At 41.5% G+C, this 25,426-nt stretch overlaps 1 protein-coding gene across 6 annotated transcripts in view; it reads left to right on the top strand.

Annotated features, from left to right (window-relative positions):
* Dlgap1 (DLG associated protein 1) overlaps positions 1-25,426 on the top strand; it is an 809,700-nt gene that overhangs the window by 284,534 nt on the left and 499,740 nt on the right. For 5 of the 6 annotated variants that reach the window (XM_087902307.1, XM_087902304.1, XM_087902303.1 and 2 more), the window contains exon 3: positions 2,326-2,447. The gene's annotated coding sequence lies outside the window, so the exon portion shown is untranslated. The remainder of the gene's footprint in view (positions 1-2,325; positions 2,448-25,426) is intronic. The other variant, XM_087902301.1, reaches the window with a different exon arrangement.

Below are 25,426 nucleotides of genomic sequence, written 5' to 3'. Positions count from 1 at the left end.
TTGGGGTAGAGAAAAGATAAACAAAACCCTGGAACAAGTCAGTCCTCTGGACTCTTTCCTCATCTGCGCCGTGAAGATGGTGAACAGCCAGCAGTGTGCATGTTGGCAGCATGTCTGGCCGCAGAATCAGCTGGGAGCACCTTCAAAGTCCAGAGATGTCGTAGCTGGGATGTTCGTGCACTGCTAGGCATGGTGGCATGGCCTGCAGTCCCAGCTACCCAGAGGGACTGACCCAGAGGACGCTTGAGCCCAGGAGTTCAAGGCCAGATGGGTAACATAATAATATACTGTCTCAAAATATTTGTCTAAAGGTAAAATTCCACAGTTCTATAATTTGCATATTTAGGATTTTTAAGTAGCGATGATAACCAACTGTATTTTGGACCCACTACACCCTACATGAGTCAGCATTTAAGGGTCCCTTTTACTGTTTAAAATAGATGTTTACCTAATAATTATATAACTTTAACAATGACCTGTTTGTAATAAAACATTTTTTGTTCATATTCTAGTATATTTTTTTTTAGAAATTGCATCGCCTCTCTACTTTTTAAATGAGCAGTATTATTTAGTTGAAGGTGTAGACTCTATTTGGTGCAAAATAAAGTCTCAATAAATATTCATGAATAGATAAGTGGTCAAGCGTTTTGTTTTAAAATATCAGAATTTACTCATCATCTTTTAAGTGATATAGTCCTCACCTGTATGAGAAGACCTTCTCCTCAGACTCTGATTTACTGGAGCACTGAGAGTATTAAACAGGATAATGGTTCATAAATCAAGGCTTCACGTCTTTAAGCTGTAACTGATAATGGAATCTCATTTTGTCTTCTCTAGGATGAAGAAATGCGATATATATGATTTACTTTATTCCAGGGTGCTTTGTTAAGTCCTGTCTAAATACTTAGGTTCTGTTACGTTGATCTCAAATTTCCCTACCAGCAGTCTTGCAATATCTGTCAGCCTCGCCAGACTCAGAATAATAATAAGATGATGTCATCCATGACCTTTTTGACTACCCAGTGTTCATTTTGGGAATGAAAGCCCCATGTTTCTGGGGAGCTGGACCTCTGGGAAGAATTCCTGGGACATGGTTTTGCCTTTGACAACTCTGAGGAAGTGATCAAAATGGATCACCTCCAAGATCCTGAACCCCTCTTCTGAAACACGAGCTCCGTGTTAAAACTCTTATAGTGATTAGGTTGACACAATAGTTGCATTTTTTAATCTCAGTTGAGAATCTGACTACATTTCTATGTATTGATTAAATTTACTTCTCCCTTTCTCTTCTGAAAATATTTTTATAAGCTACCAGGGCACAGAGAATTATTTTGCTTGAAACAACAGCACCAAACAGCAGAAACAGATGCTGGCGTCCCCTAGCACTTTGAAACATTAGGTCATTTGTGTGCTGAACCCTTCCTACTGTGACCTGCTGGAAAGGAGACTCATGGCTCCACACAGCATGTGATGTGGTCTGAGGCAGCCTCCCTCCTGCAGTGTGGCCAGATATGATTTCTATTTTGTCACATTCTGAGAAAGCATTGTTGATAATCCTGTGAATGGCTCAGCTTAGGCATCACCGAGCCCATGGTTGCTCACTAAGGAATAGTATGTCATATTGGACCCCACTGTGAGGTCAGAGAGACCACAATGAAAGCAATGTCAATTTTTACTCCTTTTTAACCATGGTTGGTTTGTTGCAGTATTAATAAAACATATAGTTGCCAGGAAATGACTGCAATTGTATGCATGTGCTGTACCTTGCAAAAACATATGTTTGATACTTGTATCTTATCACTTTTTAAAGATTTATATTTATTGTTTTCAGTTGTGTGTGTTGGGATGTGTGCATGTGTGTGTGTGCATAAGTGCATGTGCCTGCAGGGGTCAGAGGTCTCCCATCCATGGAGCCCTGGAGCTAGCATTTCAGACAGCTATGAGCCTTCAGATGTGGGGTGGGGGGACTGTGAACAGAATTTTGGTCCTCTAAGAGAGCAGAATGTTCCCTTAACCACTGAGTCGTCTCTTCCTATCTTGCGTTATTACTTTTTAAAGAGAATATAAGTGATAGTTATAGACAAGCATTTTGTACAATATCAAACCTATTTATAATAGTGGCATACTTTTTTCCTGGTTGATTTGATTTTCTGAGATGCATAAAAATATCATCACAAGACCCGGCACATAGATTTCCTATGCAACTCTTTGTCTCACACCATTGGATTTAATGGCTGCTGGTGTCATTTTTATGAGATCAGTCCTCAGTGTGTTTCTTTTTCCAATGAGTCATCATGTCTAATTATTGCATTTGTTATCTCTCAGAGCAGTTGAGCATCACATACCAAGAATGACATCTGCATAACACTATCAACAACAGCGGCAACTTGAAGCTTGTATCTCCTTCTGGATTGGAAGCAAGAAAAATGAAAGCGTGATCGTCAAAGGTAAAACCCCTTATAAACCCACTTCCACAGTGTCCTCCTGAAACGCGCAATGTGAAGGACTTTTCTCTTTTAATAGTGTGATCTATTTCTACTTTTTAACTCCAGAGCTTTAATAGGCTGCTGAATTTAAAGTCTGTTTTTTAACTCCTTAGTTACCTGTGCAGATTTTGACCAAGATGGAGTTCACATGTGGTAATTCTTGTCACTCTGGAACGTCAGGTCAGGCAAATGCAATTCTCAGGACTCTCTGGGCTAAATGCAAGGTTAAGTGTCGAATAGAAGAAATAGGTGGCATAGCATCCACTTTCTATTTTCTTTTCATGCTGTGCAAATTCAAATTTATTAGCATAGACGTGTCCACTGTGATCTAAATCTGGTAGAAATGCTGGAACGCGAGCTTCAGTCTCCATTCTCCTCCTTCCATGGACCGCGCTGTTGGGAGGGAAAGAAAGACCAGAGGATGTCTAAGTTAAAGGCATTGTACGAGTAAGAGCAGGCCAGAAGGGGTTAGTGTTGTTGACTATATTCGTGAACTACCCTCCTGTTTGTGTTACTTATGCAACAAAGACCAGGACTTAAAAATGCCCGTTTACTGGGAAAATGATCCTGCAAATCACGATTGGGAACAACGGGCCTTCTTACTAGTCCATGTGGTAGAAGGATAAGATTGCATCTAGACTGGACAATATAGTAAGATTCTGTCTCAAAAAAAAATAAAGTAATGAAACAAAAAGAAGCAAAGAGAGAGAGAGAGAGAGAGAGAGAGAGAGAGAGAGAGAGAGAGAGAGAGAGAGAGGGTAAGAACATGGGTGGGCTCACAAATCTTTAGGCGTCATGGAAATTTGACTCTTCAGAGGTCTCCCATGGAGGTTTGGATGCTGTCCAGGATTTTCGCCTTTCAGCATGTACTAGGAGGATCGCTCACTCTCTGGGTCTGCTGTCAGTGGCACAAACTTCCCGACAGTTCTAGGCTGTGTTAGTGCCACCTGAGGGAAGAGGCAAGACACCTAGTTAGATGGAGCCTGACATTGTAAAGGCAAAGAAAAACCCAATGGGAAGCAGAAATGCCCATTCCTGAAGCTGGGACTGCAATACCAAGCGGTCCAGAGCCAGTATTCAGTCAATCAGGGACTTCTTACACCCCTTTTGCTTGACTTTGACACATCTGAGAAGGAAGTGCTTCGCGCTTTAAAGTCTTTTTGGAGTGTCATGGAGCCAAGATGAACTGTTTCAAAATGCGCTTTTACCAATAGATCTGTGTTCAAAATGAGACATGCATCTTGGCATACCATATTTTTAAAAAAAAAAAAAAAACTATAGGTTTCAAGGTGGTGAGTATTTTAGGAAGAGTTACAAACTATAATGTAATAATAAAATCTCATAGTGTTTTCACCATTACTTACTCAATGTTGTTCAGTTTGAGAAGAATGGGCAGGCAAGTGTATTCTATCTATCTATCTATCTATCTATCTATCTATCTATCTATCTATCTATCTATCTATCTTTATCTCTATCTCACGCACACACACACACACATCTCTCAACCCACCATATTCAGTAAGTGGGCCATCTCACATACCCCAAACCCCTTTCTTCTTTCTTTAACATTAGAATATTAAAGAGTAAAATAATGTTGGATAAAAACAATGGTTTTAATATAAAATAATAAATCTGTGAAAACACACTTAGAAGTTGCTCTCAGAAAGGAGCAGTCATTAAATATATAACACGCACACAGTAGCAAACATCTCAAGTATTGCCGTGATCCCAGTGATGCCAGGGAAGGTGTGGCAGACGGCAAGGCAGAAATACCCAAAGAGGAGACGGAACCAGAGTCTGAGTTGTGAAGACTTCACTGATGGTGGGGGCCATCACTCAGAATGAATCTTATCCTAAGAATAAGATGTAACCAGAGTGAATGTCCCCGGAGACTCCGAGACTTGGCAAATTCTGCCTCCTTACTGAACTTACAATCACCTCCCCCTGGGTTTCTACTCTGTAGTTTCCCTTCACTCCTGATTCTTCAAAGTGAAAAGTGCTGATTATATCGGGTTTTAGCTCAAATCGTATTCTCAGATTAACCACTTCATTGTCATCCAAACTGCTAAGCCAGAAATGTAAAACCTGCCCCTCAGTTTGCCAGCTTTGACTTGATGATGTCTCTCAGCCATGATCTAATCTAGAGCGTCGTACCTGTGGTTTATCAAGCTTCCAATTGCTTGTGTGGGTCTGTGGTTGCTAGGCACTCATCAGTGCAGGTTGGGCTCATGGGTGTGCATTTTTAACAAGCTCTGAGGGGAGTTGAATTCGCTTGTCCTAAGACCTCACTTGGAGAACAGCTCTAGAAATGGGGTGATCCAGGATGGCACTATAGTAACCATGCTACAGTTTGAATTAAAGAGAGGATGGACTTCCTTGCCAGCTCACACTGTGGAGAGTTTTCTTAGCTTCAGACAGGGTCTGGGTCATGGACTGGCATGACGTTTAATAGCTGGGCGTGGTGGTACATACCTTTAATCCCAACTTGGTCTCCTAGTTCAAAGCCAAGCTGGTCTACATAGAGTGTTCCGGGTCAGCAGCCAGTGCTACAGAGTGAGAAAATGACTCAAAAGTAAAAATAAATAAGAACACTTTTCTTAAAAATTGATTTGTCTTTATTTGATCCTGGGCTTTGACACCCAAAGTCCCCGCCCTAACGATTCCCCTGCACTCTACAGCGCTTCATAAGTACCTGATTTCCCGAGCCTTAGAGTGGCTGCTGTTTAAGTCTCGGGGTCTCCTGACAACCTGGACGTCATCTGGGGTCACCACAATTCAGGGCCCCTAACTGAAAGTTTTACCATCATCAGGGAAGCAGAATATGATCCCATTCACACAAGTCAGTCTCCATGCCTGCAAGTTCCTCTTCTCCCCTTACAGGAGTACCAACTCCAGCAGGCTTACAAGTGACATATGTCCTTGTGGGCTTGCATTGCAGCTCATTTATGACATTGGAGATACGTAGTCTTGTGGGTTTGGTCAAGTAGTCGGTCACTTCTTAAAGAATTGGATTGTCACTTTCTCTCTTGGTCTTTTTTTGTACTCTGCCCTCATTTTGTGGAGATTTGGGCTTGGAACCTTCGTTAAGAACCATGTCTAAGTTAGTTCGCCCTCTTTCCTGTTTTCGAACTATGTGTAGCTGTCAGGGACAGTCCCTTGCGAGCACTCACTTTGTTGTCCCAACTTGGACTTTATATTTCCTCAATCCGCACCCTGTCAATTTCTGCAAACTCCCTTTGTGATAGGAATAGGATGCTCTAAAGAGACATTTGTATCTCTCCCTTTAGCTAGCAACTAGTGACGCAGTGAAACCCCATGAAATTCTGATTTTCCTAGGAATCTCATTGTAGGAAAGACTGAGTCCTCCAAATGAGAATGTCTCTGCTGAACAAACATTCATCTGACCACCTTATAGGAGAAACAGAAACTAAGAATGTGGGAGTGTTTTGCATATATTTGCCTTCTATATAAACCTGTTAGGACTCCAAGGATGGATTATTTACCTTTTATTTTCTTTATTGTTCCAAATTAGACAAACTGAATAAATATCAATGTTTTAAATTTTTGTAAAAAATTTATTCATCTTTGTTTTACATGTATGATTGTATGCCTTCTGGTGTGTTTTTGCTCCGTATCAGTGTAGTACCATGGAGGCTGCCTGGAACTGGAGTCATAGAGAGTTGTGAGCAGCCATGTGAGTGATGGGAACCAACCCATGCCTTCTGCAGGAGCAGTAAGCTCCCTTAACCTCTGAGCTTTGCTCCAACCCTGAAATAAAATTTTAATATGATGAAATTTTGAATACTAAGTTCTCAGATATAGTTTCTATCCTTTGCTTTATTATAGACTGTGGAGATTTATAAATATTGGATGGAAGGATGAATGGAAGGAGGGAAGGATAGATGAATGGGTGGATGGGTGGACGGGTGGACGAATGGATCAATGGATGGATGTTGAATGGATCGGTAGATGGATGGGTGGATGGGTGGACAGATGGATCAATGGATGGACATTGAATGGATCGGTAGATGGATGGGTGTTTGGGTGGATGGATGAATGGATGGATGGGTGGATGGATGGATGGATGGGTGGGTGGGTGGGTGGGTGGATAGATGGAGGGATGGGTGAGTGGATGAATGGGTGATTGGGTTGATGGATAGATTGATGGATGGATGGATGGATGGATGGATGGATGGATGGATGGATGGATGGATGGATGAGTGGATGGATGGATGGATGGATGGATGGATGGATGGATGGATGGATGGATGGAAGCATGCATGAGTGAATGGAGGGATGGATCGGTGGATGGAGGGATGAATGAGTGGATGAATGGGTGGGTTGATGGATGGAGGGAGAGAGGGAGGGAAGGATACATGGATGGATAGGTGGATGGATTCAGCAACAAGTGACTTCTCACAAAGAAATCTCTGTAGTGTATTATACAGAGAAAGACGGATTTCCATTGCATGGACTCTTCTTTACAAAGAACACTCCACACAGAGGGCATCGTCACAGAGGACGAGCTGTGTCTATTCAGAGCCCGAGCTGCTGGGCATCCCCAGCACTGTACTCTTTAATAAGCACAGCTCTCACAAAAGACAGTTGGCTATCTGATTGAATACAATGAGAGAAATGTCATTTTTATCAAGACAAATTGTACATTTTACTTTATGAAAGAGACACTGGATGTATGAAACTGGGAAATCACACCAATTTAATAAATCCCTTTGTAAATGTGCCTTCCTCGAGTTGAGATGCTGCAGCTGCAGCGTGGTCTGACTGTTTATTCACACCGAGGACAAAAGCGCTTTCTGGACTCGTGCATTGAAATGTGTTCATGATCAACATTGCATGTTTTCTCTCTGCATCTTCAGCTGCATTTTTCATACTGTGATTGGCTTGGTAAATTTATTCCACTTTGCTTGCTAAAATAGCTGTCCGTACTGTCTGTTTTCTGCCTACTCTTTGATTTATTCCAGAGAGTGGGTTCAGTGCCTACTTTCAAAGCTCAGTGTGAATCCATTCTGTTTGTTTTAAAACCAAACTTCCACATGTTTCTGCTCCTATATATTCTGCTGTGTATTAAACTTGAAAATATACCCAGTAATTTAATTGGAAATAATTTCAACTAAAATTAAAAATGCTTACAATTATATATTATCATAATTAACCATAGTGGATGATGAAGATAAGTCCTTGAAAATGTATCTTTAAAATGTATTTCATAATTCATTTTAGTAGTGGAAGAATTATCAATTTCATTTTATTTTATAGCATCCCTCATATTAAATCTGAAACGTTAATTAAAGCATAAAATACTAATTTTAGCTTTGTTATTATATGAGTGTGTTTACCTGGCTGAATCATAGACTTGTTAGCTCAGTTAGGAAAAGGAGGGTTTAGGGCAGCAGAATTCTGGGAATCTCTTCATGGGTGCACAACTATGTATACAGAGAGAGGGGGGGCAGGCAGACATCCACACAAAGAGACAGATACACACAGATACCCACAAAAAAAGAGACAGACCGACACATACACACAGAGAGAGTGTGAGAATCAGACAAACTGATGCACATACAAATAAACACAGACAGACATAAATACACACATACACACAGAGAGAGACATAACAGAGAGAAAGAGACACACAACACATGTATACATACTCGCACTCACACACAGAAAGAGAAACTGACAGACAGAGACAGACAAGCACATACATGCAAACAGAGACAGATCACAACACACACACATAGACATAGCACATGCACACAGTTTTAAGATAGAAGAGGAGAGTGATCTGTAGAGGTAGCTCTGTAATTAAGAGCACTGGCTTCTCTTCCAAGATACTTGCTGTTTGGTTCTCAGAACCTGTGTCAGATCACAAGTACCTGTAAGTCCAGTTCCAGGGGATTCGGTGCTCTCTTCTGGCCTCTGTGGGCCCTCGACATGCACATGGCACATCCATGCCAGCAAGACACATCAAATAAAAACTTTATTTTTTAGGAAAGAAAAATGAAGAGAGAGGAGGAGGGACAGGGAAAGCTGCTTAGGACAGAAACCTTGATTCGTTCCAGTGCCCATCTTCAATCTCAGGGTACAGAGCTCATACAATGTTACCCAAAGTCAGTTTCTGCAGTATGAAACGCTCAATCTATGAACTGCACACCATAGGAAATAGAGTGTGAAAGGCAGGGTTTAAGATTCAGAAAGACCTGAGTTCAACACCCAACTTTTTCACTTAGTACATGGCTACCCTTAGAAAGTACTTTAAACAACTTTGCATACTTAAATATCTCTACCTGTAAATTGAGTTCTTTATGATTTCTATTATAATTGTGATTATTATTTATTACTTCTAAGGTTGTTTTGAAAACCAGGGATCATATACAAAAAATAAAACTCGGAAGTTGCTTGGAACTGAGTATGGGTAGTTCTAACAGCCTGTTCGGATCTCAAAGCTTTGTAAACTCAAACTAAGGTTTTAGGATTGAGTTAGCATATCATTCTCTTCCATGGGGCTAGGGCCAGTTTTGTTAGAGACTTTAAAAGATGGACACCTTTTAAAAATGCATCCACAATTCAGTCGTGTGAGTCTTGAGAGGCTAAAAGGGAAACTCGGTGTGTGTTTTTTATCTGGAAGGGATGTCTCTGACTGTTCACTGCTAGTGAGTGTAGGAAGAAAGTCACGCCTCAAGAGGCAGTCCTTCGGTGGGACATGGAAGTGCTGTCTCCACACTTGGAAGGCCAAGACAGAGAGATCAGGAAGGAGTCCAAGGGCAGCCAGGACTGCATAGCAAGTTCCAGACCAAACAGTTACTTAAAGGTGACACTACATTCCCCTCCATCCACTCCCCAAAAGAAGACAAACGACTCCTTCATCTGTGAGTATTGAGCATGCAAATCATATCCTGTGTTCTTGCTTGTAATCTACCCACACCTTTGGGAAAAACTAACCTAGAGATTCTACAACGACAGAGAATCATCCTAAGCAAATGTCCGTGTGCTTGGAGCTTAGATCTGATTGCAGTATATGCGAAGTTGTTTCTTTTCTATTTCTCAAAATAAGAAGTTCATTTTCATAGCCAATTTGCCAGATGCAGCTCCATCGCTAGAAGCAGAGGAAATCAAATTTGGTCAATAGAAGATTCATTTGCTATAACATTCATGCTCGCATTGAGTGTTTCTGTTTTTCTGATGTCCTTGACGCTGAATTGTCACTCTGACATTGGTTAACCCCAGTACTTCGTCATCAGAAGTTCAGAGTGGTTTACTTAATAGGCAATCAATGAAACTTTGGTGTAAGATTTCAACTTCAGTGCAGGATTTCATCCTTTTGGGATTGTTTTCCATTTCAATATCCTGTGAATTTGCTGTAAGTGAATGATCAAAGATAGATCTTACTGTTTAGTAATCTATCCCTTTTTATGTCAGGAACAGTGTAGAATCTGAAAACCTCCATGCTTTCTGAAGGGATTGATTGACTCAGACAACTGTAAAGAACTAAAATCTAATTGTGGGACGTTGTGTGTTGTGCTTGTCATGTCTTGGACATCAGTATGAAAATCCTGCTCATGAGGATGCCTCAAGGTTTATGGGATAAAGATAGATGATAGGCAGACTGTAGACAGATAGGCAGTTGACGGATAGATGATCCACAGATGAATAAATGATAAATAAATAGAATGAGAGAGATAGATCATTGGAAGATGACAGATATAATGTGTGGTGTAAAACATGTTATTATTTATCTAAACAACCAGCTATTTCCCACCAGAGCAGCTTTTCCACTATACCAAGTATTCATGACATATAAAGGCATTATATTATATGACTGGATAATTTGTTTTTAAATAAACTATAGTGGAGCTTATTGCAGTCCAATGCTTATAGGTGTTTGCTTAGCTGTGAGGATGCACAGGAACCAGGTTCACTGCATACAATGGATGCAGCTTGCCAAGAATAATCAGAAGAAAGAAAACAGGTTTGCTGGCAGAATTTATTTCGTTTCTGTGTATCCTCAGCATATGCTAGGGATTCCCCCCCCCACTCCAAACAGACCATATTCATTAAAAGCTAAATTTGAAGAAATGGTGTTACTATGCTAAATAACTAACTTAAGCACTGGCATTTTTTACCTTTCCAATGCAATCTGGGATCTGAAAATCAAATAACATACAATTTGGACAAAACGTTAAGATCTGCAGGGTCCATATCTCTGATATTTTAAATAATTGAACACTTTTTTAGATGGTTTCTGTCTGTCCTGACTGTCCTTCAGCTCCCTGTGTAGACAATGCTAGCTTTAATTTATGATTGATATAAGAAAGCCAAGCCTAGGAAAGAGATTCTGCGTTTTATAGGAAAGCTGGCTGAGCAGGGACAGAGGAAGCAAGCCCGTAAGCAGCGTTTCTCCATGGTCTTGTCTTCAGTTCCTGCCCCCAGGGTCCTACCATGAGGTCTCTTGGTGATGGACTATAACCAGTCAGCTAAAACAAGCCCTGTTCACCCTAAATTGTGTTTGTCATGATGCTTATTAAAGCCATAAAAAGTAAACTAGACACAGGGTGAGAGTCAGCGTGGTCTCCGGCTGCACTATTGAATGTCCGTGTAAGGTTTGGGGTTTGTGCCTGCCGACTGTAGATGTGACGTTAGTGATACTGCTGAGCGAGTCTAGCCAGACCCACAAGAGGGCCTTGTTTAAGAGCAGGGGTACTTTGCTCTCCACGAAGGTGTCGCATGTACTGACAAGTACAGCGTATTGCCAGTGGCACATGTGTTTTCAGCAGTATTCTCCCTTTAATTATGTCACCTAGGAAGCATCCATGACCCGGGCAAGGCCCCTTTCCTAATCAGACTTCTTGGGTCTGAAGTAATAAGAAACGCAAGAGCTTCGACCTGCAGCATACAGTGGGGCTTAATTAGGCATTCGTTTAAAGATCCGCTGGGGATCAACAACCTCCAATGTTACTTGTACGAAAGTATTTCATGAGGGGTTTGAGAAAGATTTCAAACATTTTGAACCATTTTTATTTAAGAAACATTACCTGTAAATAACACGTGCATTGGTATGAGAATTCTGAAAACATATCCTTTGGGAACTTTAAAGTCACTGATATATTATCATCATTTTTCTCTCAAACTTGTTTCTAGTCATGGAGATTTTTTTTCTTAATTAAAATATTATCATCATTTCCTTCTTTCCATTTCCTCCCTTCAACCTCTTCCACAGCCCCTCCCTATTAAGAAACGATTTCTTTAACTGTGGCTGTTACCCAGTCAGAGGCTCATCCCTGGGGCTGAATAATTTATTTTCTTTCAGCAGTCTTTGGGTGTTTATAATCCTTTGCCTGACTGGTCTGGTAAAGTGATGCCAGTGGATTTCCTCTAAGATCCATAACTTCACGAGCCCTGGATAATTCACTAGTTTTCCAGCTTCAGACATGATCTTCTGTTAATGTATTCTAAGTCTAATTATATAGTTGTTGTTTACAGCCAAGATAGTGGTTACCAGTATTGCAACATTGGGAATATCTTACCATGCTGGTATTGTTGTGGTTCATAGCCATCATAGCTGGGTATAGCTGTTGGTTGCTTCCTTCTTGCTAGCATTGAACCTGTCTGGATGACAAATATTAGCTCTCTGGGAGGAGGCTTTCACATCATATCCAGCTCAACCCCTCTAAGTCTTGTGTATGAAGCACATGGTGTCTTTAACAATTAGGACTTACCTTCAGCTTCTGGAAGGAAGCCAAGGCCAGCAGCAGTAACCTGTATTGTTCTACGAATCCTTTGGACAGCCCTGATGAAAAACCAAAAGGTGATTTCTCATACCTGATACTAGAGTTTTTGTTAAGTAGTCTATGGCTCTTGGGAGGGAACGTTATCAGCTCAAATGACATAACTCAATTTAAGCTATTCATGTGTTTAGACTTCTATGTATTATATATAATTTTAGGTAAATGAGAAGTAATATGTTTTCTTATGGTCTTTTCAAACGTCTTTAGTGCTGTTTCCCCCTCCCTCCTCCCTCTCCTTCTGTATTGATCTCCTTCCTTTTTCAGTACTTTTCTTAGTTCCATCCATTTATCTCCAGATTTCATTTTTTTTACAGCTGGATAGTGTTCTACTGTGTGTATGACCACATTTTCATTATCCATTTGGCAGTAAAAAGACATTGGGTTATTTCCATTCCCAATTAGCTGTGGAAAATTTTTGTAATTGTAATGTGGAATAAGGTGCTTGGGGCAGGAAGACTGAAGTCCTGAGGCCTAATGGGATATGAAAAGGAAGGCAATACCTAGTCTAGCTGCCCACCTCACAAGACAAATGGTTAATCAGAAAAGATAGTTGAGTCCTGACCTCTGGTAGAGATCTTCCTATTGGTGATAGGAGGTAGCCTTAGCTGAGTGGATACAAAGATGCAGGGGATTGAGTATTTTTGTGGAATAGAAACAGAAGCGAGCTTGCAGGCTGAAAAGGAAGTTTCAGAATCAGAGTGGGGATTTCATTTTATCTTATTAGTGTGATGCTAAGGATTGAACCTAGAGCCTTGAGTGTGCTGTCTCAGGGCTACACCCCAGTCCACAAACTAGGGATTTTTTTTCAAAGTTTATTAAATTATGAAAGTTTCCATTTCCGCCCCTCCTCCCAACACCCTCCCACTCCCCCCACTCCCTCTCCTCCTCCCTCTTCATCCCTAAGAGCAGTCAGGGTTTCCTGCCCTGTGGGAAGTTCAAGTCCCTCCCCCCTCCCTCCAGGTCCAGGAGGGTGAGTATCCAAACAGACTGGATCCCAAAAATCCAGTATATACAGAGGAAACAAGTCCCAGTGTCATTGTCAATGGCTTTTCAGAAAGACTCCGGCCAGCCACATTCAGAGAATCTGGTTGGATCACGTGCTCGTTCAGTCCCAGTCCAACTGCCCTTGGTGAACTCTCATTAGATCAGTCCCCTTGTATCAGTGGGTGATCGCACCCCTCGCGGTCCTGATTTCCTTTTTCATGTTCTTCCTCCTTCTGCTCCTCATTTGGACCTTGGGGGGCTCAGTCCGGTGTTCCAATGTGGGTCTCCGTCTGTATCGCCATCCGTCATCAGATGAAGGTTCCCTCTGGTCTTGCCTTCTTTGCTCACGTTCTCTTTCCTTCTGCTTCTCGTTTGGACCTAGGGAGTTAAGTCCAGTGTTCCAATGTGGGTCTCTGTCTCTATCTCCATCCATCGCCAGATGAAGGTTCTATGGTGATAAGCAAAATATTCATCAGTATGGTTATGGGCCAAGGCCGGTTCAGGCACCCTCTCCTCTGTCCAGAGAACAATCTGGGGATCTCTCCTTGGACCTGGGATCCTATTTATAATCAAGTCTCTTGTAAACCCTAAAATGACTCCCTTAGTTGAGATATATTCTTCCCTGATCCCATATCCATCCTTCCTCTCTCCCCCCCACCCCAGTCCCCCGAGCTTTCCCCATTCCTCCCCTACTCCCTTCTCTCTAACCCTCTCCCCTTCCAACAACCCTCCCACCCCCCCCATGCACCACCCGAGGTTACCTGGCGCTCTTGTCTATTTCCAGTCTCCAGGAAGATAACTACATGATTTTCTTTAGGTTCACCTTCTTATTTAGCTTCTCTAGGATCACGAATAATAGACTCAAAGACCTTTAATTATGGCTAGAATCCACTTATGAGTGAATACATACTATATTCCTCTTTTTGGGTCTGGCTTACCTCACTCAGTAAAGCGTTTTCTATGTCCATCCATTTTCATGCAAAATTCAAGATGTCATTGTTTCTTACCGCTGAGTAAAACTCTAATGTATATATGTTCCACACCTTCTTTAACCATTCTTCTATTGAGGGGCACCTAGGTGGTTTCCATGTTCTGGCTATTACAAATAGTGCTGCTATGAACATAGTTGAACAAATGCTTTTGTGGTATGATAGGGCATCTCTTGGGTATATTCCCAAGAGTGGAATTGCTGGGTCCTGAGGGAGGTTGACTCCCAGTTTCCTGAGAAACCGCCACACTGATTTCCACAGTGGCTGCACAAGTTTGCATTCCCACCAACAATGGATGAGTGTTCCCCTCTCTCCACATCCTCTCCAGCATAGGCTACCATTGGTGGTTTTGACTTTAGCTAATCTGACCAGTGTAAAATGGTAGAGGACCATCAGAGGGGTGAGTTTCAAACTAGGGATTTTAATTAAATGATCTTTTCATGAGTTTAAGCTTGGAAACTTCTTTCAAATGCAGCATCTACCTTCTAAGATTGTGTGATTATGAACTGCAAACCTCAGTTTCAGCATCTTTCTGACCTGCCTGTTTCAGACTGTTGATGATTCGCTGTTGGAATCTTGGGGTCACCATTGATTTACCCACCTTCTTCTCAGGTCCCTCGCTGGGTCTTTTATGTTTTCTGACCCTTTCAGACCCTCCCTCAGCCTCTGGACCGGATCCCTTCCTCATGCCTCAGCCACTTTGGTAGCACCCCATCTGTGCCTCCTCGTGGCAGGCTCTCCCCACAGCTTCCTTTGCGAGCTGTCTTTGTACTAATCTCTCCCAAACACCCCTGCAGACACAGCACTTTAATTTTAACTAGTGCACAGAAATAGAGAAGCGAAGCATACATCTGGGGTCCCATGCAGCGTGTGATATATGCACACATTGGGTAATGTCTAAATAGGGTAATCGCATTTAGATTTTCAGTCACCTGTCATGTTTGTGGTAAAATTACTTAAAATTCTTCTAAATTTTTTGAAAGGTACAGCATGTAATCATTTTCTGTCATCACTGTTCTATGAGGTGATACCCTAGAGCCTTTTGCTCCATCTGGTTGTAATTTAGGGCCTGGTGATCAACCTCTTCCCCCAACTCACCTGCTCTTTGCAGCTCTGAGATCAGCATCATTACATTGCCTATATGGGCAAGATCCTGCATATCTCCACCTGTGCCTTTTCCCCCAGTGAACATACATCTCTATTCATCCAATTGTCACAAGTAACATGTTTTTTATGAATGGATGAAATTCTATTGAGTGCAAGTACCACATTGCAATGTATTCATTATTTGATAGACTCTTACATTATTTTCATTTCTCACCTATTAGGAATAGATCTGCAGTGAATATGAGTGCACATGTTTCCTTAACAGAATCATTTCCTTTAACATGTATGCCCAGTAGTGGGATGATGTTTTTGTAACCATAATATTTACCTACTTCCTATGTGCCAGACACTATTCTAAGCTTTCTATCTCTCTACGGTTTTTGACAGTTTCAGACAGTAGGTGTTATGATCATTCCTGTTTTACAAATGTGAAAATTGGACTTGAGAGAGTTTTTTAAATGTAACCTAGCTAGAAAGTTTAACTCCAAAACCCAAGCCTGTGGCATTATGTCACAAGACTCTATCTGAGCATGAAAAGTAATGATTACCAGCTCAAGAGGTCAATCTGGGTAGATCACAATGAACTGTGAAAGGGTCAATCAGTTATCCTTGGTGGGCAAACATTTATTAAAGAGTTTTAGAGATATGGCAAGGGAAGCGTGTGGTTGGATTCCGTTTACTAAGCAGTTCTGATAGGTTATGGTGAGTGTTTCTTGAAATTTGGATCTGTTGTGAGCTTGGCACCTCCTGTGTGGAAGTAATAATATCTGTGTCGCCCCCAAGAGCTTGTCAGGTTCCCTCAGTCTTAGAAACTACCCTCTCCACAAGGCGCGTTGTTACTTAATATCTCTAGTTCACATACCTCTGTCAGGTCAGCTTCATATGGCCACCTGCCTAGAGAAACCCTTCACAGGTTTATGACCTCTAGTCAAAGTCTTCATCTAAGACGGTAGGATGTCACCACAGGTTCTATACCTGAGCATCCTGCAGACTCTCATCTGGCTCTCAAGATCTTGTTGAAGTATCCCACCCACACTCCCGGATGAGGGAGGTGTGGCTCCCATGTGTGATAGGAGTTTCCTATCTAAATGACATCTGAAACACAGTTTCTCAAGACCTGGGACCTAGTAAATGCTCAATAAGTGTAGAATACACACATTGATTACTGCACCTGTTTAAAACTGCTTATCAAAACAATTTAAAACTTCCAGGAAGTTTTAATTATATTTTATTTTTAGTGTTGTTCAAACCTGTGTCACCCTCACCATCCGCACCAGTGACGATTTCCAGAGCATATAAAGTGACTCTCTTTACTTATTCAAACATTTTCATTTTGTTTTGTTTTTCTTTTCTATTTTCAACGCAAGAAGCCTTCTGGTAGAATGTTAAATGGATTCTGCCTCATCTAGTCATCAAAAGGACACCATACTTTGGCAGGGGACCTTTTCTACCCTAGATCACATGATATTTCTATTTAAATATACCTACCTAGTAAAGAAAAGGTACAAATGAAAATAATGTTACCAACATTACCCTTTGTAGAATTTGACCATGGAAGAGGCAGTGAATTGTATTTTAGTTTATTATTTTTTAATTTTTTTGGTTTTTCAAGATGGGTTTTTTGTAGCTTTGGAGCCTGTCCTGGAACTCGCTCTGTAGACCAGGCTGGCCTCGAACTCATAGAGATCTGCCTGTCTCCCAAGTGCTGGAATTAAATGCATCTGCCATGACCTCCTGGCAAATTGTATTCTTATAATACTTAATATAGTACTAGTTTGTATTCCGAATTTACCATGTATTCCGAATTTACCAATCAGCAAAGAAGACACAGAAAGATTCAGTAATGTCTTCCCAAGTTCACATAGCTAGTAAATGGAAGACTGGGATTTTTGAACCCAAGCAGTTTCTGTTCAGACACTCAGTTAATGAATGAACACATACAGCCTGCTATATATCAAGTATGTTTTTTGATATATAGTAGGTATATATACTAATAGGTATAATGGATGTGTACTTACTGATAGCACTGTGTGAGCACTCAATCAAGATATTCACTGGCTGACGTGTAAAAGTACACTAATGGCTTAATGCTAGTTGAGTCATTTTAATTTTAAAACATGTGACTTGCCTAAAGCATCCATTTTTAGTTTTCAGATTTTACATGCTGTACCAATTCATGCTCAATTAAAAGAAAGCAATTGCAAAGTGCCTGGGAAATAGTCAGTTATTGCCAGGTTTCAAGAATCAGCATTCTAAAATCTACAAAAAAAATTGTAAATCGGGCAAAAGAAAGCATAAAATTCATTTTTAGCTGCTTTTGAAGTGCTGACAGATTTTATTGATTATATTATCATTTACATTTTGGAGCCTTAGAATTTTAAATTTGGATGAGAGTTTTGGGCTGTCTGGACCAACTGGCTACCTCATGTCAGAAACAGTCACATGACATTTTAAAAATGAAATCTTTGACAAATACGCCTGTGTGATTTGTATAGCATCAGTAAAAATAGCAGTGGGTTGTTTTGGGTTTTTTTGTTTGTTTGTTTGTTTGTTTTATTTTTTACAATACCATTTAACAATGAACCTGTGGCTAGTGTAGTATTAAAATAACCAGCCGGTGCAGTCCCGTAGGGTTCACTGTGAATGCTGTTTAACAATGAATCTGTGGCTAGTGTAGTATTAGAATAGCTAGCCGGTGAAAACCTGTAGGATTCACTGTGCTCTTTCTTCCCTTGACTACAACTTAGAAATCTGCTTTATATTATTATCAGAATTGTTCATTTAGGAGCTGTTTTGTGTTTGCTTCTGTTCCCCTGAAGCAGAGGTCAGCAAATGTTACCTCCCATATGGCCTATCTCCTGTTGTCATAGATAAAGTTTTCCTGAGGCACCGACACACTTGCTCTTTTGTGTAGTGTTTGTTTTTTGTTTTGTTTTGTTTTGTTTTTTGCTTTTCACTTGTTTAGTTTTTGATGTTATTTATTTGTGGTGCTGGGCAGTTGAAGCCAAGGCCACCTGAAGGATGAATAAGTGTTTCCACACCAAGTGTGTTTTGTGATCATTTAAATGCATTCCAACAATAAAGCTTGCTTTGGATCAGAGGGCAGAGCTAGCTACTAGCTGACCAACATTAACCATAGAGATTTTGGAGGTCTGAGAACAGGTAGAGAGACAGGAAGTAGTAAAGTAGGACTTAGCGGGGTTTTCTGCCATTTGGATGGAGGAACAGCAGAGATGGCAGGTCACTGGTCATTTCTCTGATCAATCAGGTTCTTACTCTGATATCTGACTCCCGGAGGTTTTTTATTGGTAAAGAATAATTATTAAGCACATCACGGAGCATCATGTCATCCGTGGCTCTTTGTTTTTTCTGAAGAAGGCTAAGTAAGGTGGTGGCAGCAGAGACAGTCCTGCCAAGACTAAATCATTGTCTGACATTTTGAAAAAATGTCTGTCCATCTGTGCTCCAAAATATTGCAGTTCATGTGTTTGTCTTTATTTCATTTCCTAATACATTCATCATGCGTTCTAGCCAGGGTTACTATTGCTGAGATGAAATGCCTGACTAAAGTACAGGTTTATTTGGTTTATGCCACACAATCGCTGCACATCATTAGAGGTGGTCAGGACAGGAATCACGCAGGGTGGGAGGCAGGAGCTGATTCAGAGGCTATGAAGGGGAGCTGCTTATCCACTTGTTCGTGACTTGCTCAACCTGCTTTCTTTTGGGAGAGGGGTTGGAAACAGAGTTTCTCAGTAGCTTTGGAGCCTGTCTTGGAACTAGCTGTTGTAGACCAGACTGGCCTTGAGCTCACAGAGATCCGCCTGCCTCTGCCTCCCAAGTGCTGGGATTAAAGGTGTGCACCACCACTGCCCGACCTTCAGTCTGCTTTCTTATAGAACCCAGGACTACTTGTCCAGGGATGAAGCTACCCACAATGGACCAGGCCCTCTCAAGTCAATCACTGATTAAGAAGATACCCTACAGGCTTCCCTGCAGCCCCATCTTAGGCAGGCATTTTCTTAGTTGAGGCTCACGTCTCAGAAGCTGGAGCCTTTGTCAAGTTGACATAAAATTAGCCAGCACGTCTTGTCAGCTTAGTATGCAAAACCCATCACTGTTAAGCCACAACCATCCCTTTCTCGTTCTTCCCCAAGATCACACATTAATAAAGACATCACAGCATAAAACATCTTGCAAACTTAAAAAGTTTCACAGCGTTACAAATTCAAACACTTTAAACGTTATATCTTAAAAATATCTGTTCTCTTTTAAAATACAAAGGCTCTATAAAGCTCCAAAATCCTTTTTTTTATTTTTATTTTTAAGCTTAAAGTTTAAAGTCGCTCAACTGTGGACTCCTCTAAAATCAAAAATAAATACTTTTTTTATTTCAAGAGGGAACAACCAGGGCACAGTCACAATCTAAACAAAACCAAACCAAACTCCAGCAGTATAAATAATTTAATATCAGGTATCTGGATATTATCACGATCATCTGGACTCCCCCAAGGGGCTTGGGTCACTTCTCTGACTCCTCCCTCTGCGGCACACACAACTTTCTTCAGGGCAGCTCAGGCCTGCTCCTCCCCACCATGTCTACCGTTCTTGGTGGTCGCCCCATGACACCACCAGCCCCAAAGTGCTGGGGTCTTCCACTGCGACTGAGCTGCACTTGTACCAATGACTTCCCCTGGGCTCGCCTCATGCTGCCAATCTCAACTTCTCCACATGACCCTTACCCGCTACTGAACTGCACCTTCCCCCAATGGCCTCTCAGGGCCTCTCACAGTGCCAAGCCTCAGCTGCTCTGACTTCCATGGCATAATTTGCTGAAGAAGGCAGAGGCAGGAGGATCAGAAGTTCTAGATCAGCCTGAGATACACCCTTCCATGCCTTCAAACCTAGCATCACCTATGAGACTAGTACATGACAGAGTTCAGATGCCAGCGAGAGGTCCAACCTTGGCTATTTCTGGTACACAACTTGTGTTTGCTGAAACTGAGGAAACACTTCCCAGATTTCACCTCAACAGCACTTAGGTTTTGTGTGTGCTTGGCTGATAGGAAGGAGTAGCACTTTGCTGGAATGTGCTTCACCGGGGCAGGAACTGAGTCTGCCTAGGTCCCCACTGCCTTTTCTAGTTTCTGATTTATCAGGTGCATAGATAGATAGATAGATAGATAGATAGATAGATAGATAGATAGATGGATAGATGGATAGAAAAAATATAGGTGTCACAAAATTATTGAAATGGCAGAGATTTTAATATGTATTCATACTCTTTAATAATTCTCTTCTAACTTAGTGAATGAAGTCATTGTGTGTTCAGTCCCTAATTGATTCCGTATCAGTGAATAAGCTTTATCCCAGATACTGTGTTTCTGTGCCCCTAAGTTAGGGTGACATGGGGGTACGTGTGTCGGCAATGTGACCGAAACTAACTCAGCAGAAAGTTTGGCAAATAGGAGATAGCCATCGTTATCTCCTTCTTGATAACTGGGACCGTTCTTGAGAGTGCATGTAGCTTCGTTTATAACATGAACAACTAATGAGAGCCAGGGGCTCCTGTTAGGAAACTGAAGCCCTCTGAGACTTAAAGTCACAGTACTTGGGAAAGTTTGGACACAGTAATTAGACAATTGTACTACCATTTTTCTCAGGGAGAAAAAAAAATGTGATAAGGTATTTTGACCATACTTTAAGCAAGGCCCAGAAGGTCCTGTTCAGCTATCCGAACAGAAATAGTTCAAGACAGTACCGACAGTACCGATTGTAGCTTACAAGTGTCAGATCACCGATCTACTAGGCCAAAGACTTGAAAGTTTATTTAATAGATGTTATACCATAAGGAGCTATTTTAGGAAGACAACTGGTCACAGCCCAGTCATGGAGGAACTGGTACTGAATCCCACGATACCGAACCCGTGTCCCTGAGGAAACCGGCACCCACACTGACCCTTTGCACCATGCTCAGATGAAGCTGTTCAAGCAAACTTAAATCATCCGCTGCCTCCTGTCTTCCTTTCTCACCTTAGTAGTCTAGAAGGCCCTGCTATTCCCAGGGGATGCTGTCTACTAGAACGCAGGTGAGCAGGGTGGGAGCCATGGGTGGTGATTCTCATGCCCGGACAACACAGTTTCTCACCATCATCATGCTCATGAATCATCATGTTCATGAATCATCATCATCATGAATGATGATGGTGGCACAGAATGATCATATGTGTTAAAGCATGTAAGAGACAGAATAATAAGCCGAGTGGTGTTGGCGCAGGCCTTTAATCCCAGCTCTCAGAAAGCAGGTGGATCTCTGTGAGTTTGAGGCCAGTCTGGTCTACAAGAGCTAGTTCCAGGACAGGCTCCAGAGCTACAGAGAAACCCTGTCTCAAAAAACCAAAAAAAAAAAAGGAAAAATTAAAAAGATAAAATAAAATATTTAGAGAGAGAGAGAACAATGAGACTTTCATACATAGAGCTCCTGATAGCTATGTTCTTGCCCACTCCGTGTGTGTGTGTGTGTGTGTGTGTGTGTGTGTGTGTGTGTGTTGGGCACTTGTAAGCTTATATATGTGGACTTTAATTTCAACTGAGAATCAGAAACTTGCTATGGGCTCCCCTTAAACTCAGATTCTCTAACAGTTTTCCCCTACCTTCACCTCCAGATAGCATGCTGACAGTTTTCCTCTACCTTCACCTACAATACCATGCTGACAGTTCCCTACATTCACTTACAACACCATGCTGACTGTTTCCCCTTCTGTGGAAGCTGTCAAAGGACGGCCTCCCTTTCTTGTGCAGCTGGCAATGGGCAGGAGTTGAGCTGTCACATTTCTGTAGCCTCTCTTCAGAGATCAATTAACTAGCTTTGGAGACATGCCTGTGCTTAAGGATAGTCATCGATGGCAGATGCCTCTTTCTCCCCCCTCCGTTACCAAAACCAAAGATGCGTGTGGGCTCTTCATGTTAGGAACTCATCCTGAATTCATTCTAGAGTCCTGAATACATTGTTTCAGTGGAAAATTAGTGGACATTTGGGGAAAACACCAGCAAGAGCAATAAATAATAAAGTGCTTTCTAGTGTTTCTCATCACTTCGTTCCATTTTAATTCAGCCAGGATCATTAAAGCGTCCTAGTCTGTTATGTCCCAAATTGTCAGGTCTTGCATCTTCTCTAACTTGATCATTGGCTATGGCCTCAAGCATGTGTTTCACCCTCTGCTTTGCTAGATGCTGGCTGGCCGGGGAAGTTTTGTGAAATTACTTGAGGGCTTTGCCAACATTATGCTTTCATTTCCTGATTGTTTTGCCAGCTTTGCCCTCTAAGAACCCACTTACCTTTATGAGTACTCGGCTCTGGGTTGTGGTGATTCTTCTCCAGCTGTTTCTGCTTCGCACATTGGAATGGCATGAGAGGCTTACGATGCATTTAGAAAACAGGAAATGGCATGTCAACGGTAAGTGTGTAATCATATTTTCACGTGTGAAGTCAGCAGTTATAGGAGGTAGATAATTGCCTGTAGTGACACAGAATGCTCTTGATGAACTCAGTGTCACTCCTGAGAGAAAATAGTGGAGCTAACAAAGGGAGGGAAATTCCATTAAAAACAAGGCATATCTCAAATTCAAAACTGCTTTTGAAAAACCTTGGCTTTATTGTAGACGATGGTATTCAATGATTTCTCTTGACAGATGAGTGGAATTGTTATAGTTTAAGGCGTGTAAAATGACTTTTCTATACATTTCTTTTCATAGTGACAAGATGACTTGAGTTAATAGAATAAGCCGAGGAAACTGACATGTAGCTGGGGTTGTAGCTTTAAATTTTTCTGGTGTTTTGCTCTTATCTTTAGAAGTCTTAATTCACTATTATGTCAGGTGAAATATTAGCAAGAAGTAATATTGCAAGATCTGGTTTCTGGTTTTGAAACAAATATGCGCTCCTCACAATTAGGTTCAGTTGTGTGTCTTAGAGAACATGTTTAATTCTGAGATTAGATAACATATTTGATTCTGAGAGAAGTTAACATGTTTAATTCTGAGAAACCATTCACTGGCTCACTAGTTGATGATTCCATGTACTCCGTGACATTTACTGACACTTTTATTTCATGGATGCACAAATTAATTAATGATTCCAAATGTATTCTCCTACTGTCCTTTCTCTGAAGTTGAATTCTTTTCTTTCCTTTCTTTGCCTCTCTTTTTCTGGCCTCTCTTATCTCTGCTATTCTTATGCGTACCCTACCACATTTTCACACAAGGTTTGGCTAGTTATGACGGACGGTCGTGATCATCAGCCACTGTCGTGGTAGCAAATGCCCGAGAGGGGCAGCTGAGGAAGAGAATCCCGTTCGCTTTGACTCACAGTTTCAGAGGATTTGCAGTCATACTCAAGCAATCGTTTGTCTCCATGGTTTGTGTCTCTATAAACCTAAAGAAAAGACAGGGTGAGCTTTTCAGAATAAAAACTTCAGTTGAAATAAATGAAAGATTCAAGGAAAGACAGGGAAGAGCATTTGCACAGGAGGACCGAATACACCCATGGATTGGATTGCTGGAGGAGTCCAGGTCTGGTCATTTTTCCTTTAGTCATAAGGACATGAGGATGGGTTGTTCAGAGTGTTTTGAGTGTATTTTTTTCTTTTTCTTTTTCAGTTTTCTTTTTAACATGGTCTTGCTTAAGAAGCTCAAACTGGCCTCAAATTTCCAATCGCTCTGCCACAGTCTCCCAAGTGCTGTGAACATAGGCAAAAAGAATAAAGAAAAATTACAAAGTCTTATTTTCATGCTTTAATAAGTGTCCTGCTCCTGTAAAGCAGAGTTGAGTGACCAGTCTATCACTGGAAGCAGTAAGGCATCACCTTGCACCTGCCTGGTTTCCGCCCTTACAGGAAGAGGAGGAGGAGGAATGTGGGAAGGGGTAGACACATCTACATTGCTGTTAGCAAGGAAGAGATTTTACTTTCACTTTAGTAGATGATAGAATCTGAATTAAGACCTGAGAATCTATTTGCCTTTTATTCCTGTGAGGTCCTGTCTACTTTGGTTGGATTGGCTGTTTGTGTGCCAAACAGCCTGGTACATGGTGGTCGGGAGTGTATAGTAAGCAAAACTTTCCGTCTCATGACCAGTTAGTAGAGGGGTAAAGGAAAACTCGGAGGTTCCTACCTTGCCTTCATGAGTGCACCCCCACTGAGAACATGGCTCCATTCAGCCCCTCCTACTATAGATGCTGCCTTTTCCCAGTCTGCACCGCAGTCTTGGGTCCCAGTGTTTATTGCATAGACCTTTTATCATCATTCCAAACGTGCATTATAGCAGTGGGAAAAGCCCTGTTTTATTCAGAGGAAAATACAAAACAATGATCTTTTTCCTTTTGGTAAGAGTTTTTTTGCAAAGGTACTATAGACTACCCACCTGTTTTCTGTGGTACACAACTACATTCTGTATTGTGAAGCATGTGTGGAGAAATGCATGGCTCTGAATAAGTATGTGGGTGTATGACCCCTGCTGCTGCCCAGAGTCACCATCTTGTTAATCAATGCCACTTCGATGGCTTTCTCCAGACCTTCAAAAAGTATTCCTTAGAAACTCCGGTGGATATTGCAGTATTCTGAACCAGATCACCAGGAATCCAAAACCATTGCCATGCCAATTTCTGTCCTTAAGGTAGAATGGGCAGGCTGGTGCTCTAAGTGTAGAAAGAATGAAAGTCACAGAATGCATTTCTGGCATGCCACTTTGGGCTCTTTCTCGAAGGATGTTCCCATTTCCCTCAAAGAAGGAGGATGGCATTAATCTGGGGCAGCTCCCTTGAGAGGCTTTATCCTTTCCAGAGTTGCCTTTGAAACATTGCTTTGATAGCTACATAACTGGGTTTCTGAGATTTCGAGTGTTTGAAGATCGTTCAGTACCACATGTAACTCCTTGTACAGTGAAAGGGCTGGTGCTGGGAAGGGACAGCAGACGGTGACAAGTCATGGACAAAGCCACTTAGGGTTTAAAGCTACGATTCCCTCAAAGATCTCAACATTCTATCCTTATGTTAGAAACA

Source organism: Myodes glareolus, chromosome 27, assembly GCF_982192425.1.
Source record: "Myodes glareolus chromosome 27, mMyoGla1.1, whole genome shotgun sequence".
In the NCBI taxonomy this organism is placed as follows: domain Eukaryota; kingdom Metazoa; phylum Chordata; class Mammalia; order Rodentia; family Cricetidae; genus Myodes; species Myodes glareolus.
This window is presented reverse-complemented; position numbering and strand designations above follow the sequence as displayed.